The sequence below is a fragment of the Chrysochloris asiatica genome, unplaced genomic scaffold (assembly GCF_000296735.1).
Source record: "Chrysochloris asiatica unplaced genomic scaffold, ChrAsi1.0 scaffold00335, whole genome shotgun sequence".
Taxonomy (NCBI): Eukaryota; Metazoa; Chordata; class Mammalia; order Afrosoricida; family Chrysochloridae; genus Chrysochloris; species Chrysochloris asiatica.
This window is the reverse complement of record NW_006408853.1, coordinates 1,813,581-1,815,248: the sequence shown is the minus strand read 5'-3', so window position 1 is coordinate 1,815,248 and position 1,668 is coordinate 1,813,581.

Here is a 1,668-nt window from a genome sequence, read left to right as displayed (position 1 = left end):
TTTTTTTTAAAGTTATATACATACTATCTCATAGTCTGTTTTCCTCTAGCAATTGAGATTGGTCCATGTAAAAATAAAACGTTTCCACAATTATTTTAATGAAATACTACTAATAGGTGTTTTGTTTTTATTTTTATTTTTAAAGGGCTGTAACATATTCACTTTATGCCTATCTTTGCTTATCATATCAAACCAATTTTTTTCTAATGCTTATTGTTTACTTCTTACATATTGGAAAAACAAGTATAAACAACGAATCTTTAGAACAATTAGAAGATGGATAAATGCGTCAAATATTGCTTTTCTGTGAGCTGGGTACTGTGACAGTGATAGTTCTAGGATGGTCCAAAATACAAAGAAAAGCATCTAAGCCAGAACGGGTATCACTTGTTAAGTGACTAACTAGAATTGTGGAGGACAAAGGGAAAAGTCATCACAGAATAAAAAAACAACATAAACAAAAGTACTGCTCAGAAATATTAAGGTAGTGTTTTACAAACTGGCCGTTGTAAGAGCCAGTTAAGAAGTATAAAGGGAAGGAAGTAGCCATCAGTGAGGTTTGGACAGTGGCCAAATAAAGACCAAGCATCTAGATTAAGCTTTAAAGTTTATCCTGGAAAATAAAGGACTGAATCTGATTTTGTAGATTAGCATTTCAGAAAGAGCACTCTAAATAAAAAGAATTTTAAAAGGAAGTACAGTATAGGTCAATAGCTGGATGGAGTCCTGGTGTGGCGCTGTGGGTTAATGCGCTAGACTGCAAAGTCGGTTTGAACTGCAAGGTTGCTGGTTCAAGCTCTCCAGTCGCTTCTTGGAAACCCTCTACAGGGTTGCTATGGGTCAGAATCGACTCGATGGCACTTAACAACAACAACAATGTAGCAATCTGGAGTCCTGGTGTGGTGTTGTGTTTTACTGCGCTGGACTGCAAAGTCTGTTTGAACCTCAAGGTCGGTAGTTCAAGCTCACCAACTGCTCATTAGAAACTCTATACAGGGTCCCTATGGGTCAGAACCAACTCAATAGCACTTAAAAGCAACAATAACAATGTAGCAATCTAGGTGAGAAGTTGTGAAGATCTTAATTAAAAGAATAAGGGTCCCTGGTGGCACTGTAGGTTAGGGGTTGTGCTACTAACCTCAAAGTCAGCAATTCAAATTCATCAGTTAAAGCATGGAAGAAAGATGAGACTGTCTGCTCCCAGAAAGATTCACAGTTTCAGAACCCCTATATAGTGTCTCTCTGTGTCAGAATTGACACGATGGCAGTTCGTTTGGTTTTTGTTTTGTTTTGTTTTTTTAAATCAAAAGAGTGTGTAGTGTAGATAGTGGAAACAAGAGATATCTAGAGAGTAGATATCAAGGAGTTCAGTGATGGATTGGATTATAGCTATTAAGTGTTTGTAACCTAGGAAAGCTCCCATGGAAATTATTCTAAAGGCTGGATAAGAGATGTGTCATTTATTAAATAGATTATGTAAGTAGAAGAGCAGATTTGTTCTCGTTTAGATACACTGAATTTTTATTAGATATTCAACTGTATGAGTTGAATTCAGTCTAAAACTCAAGAGAAAAATTTAATAGGAAGTATAGTTTGTGATTGACAAAGAACAAGGCACCAGGAATTGATGGAATAAAAATTGAAATATTTCAAGAAAATGAGGCAGCA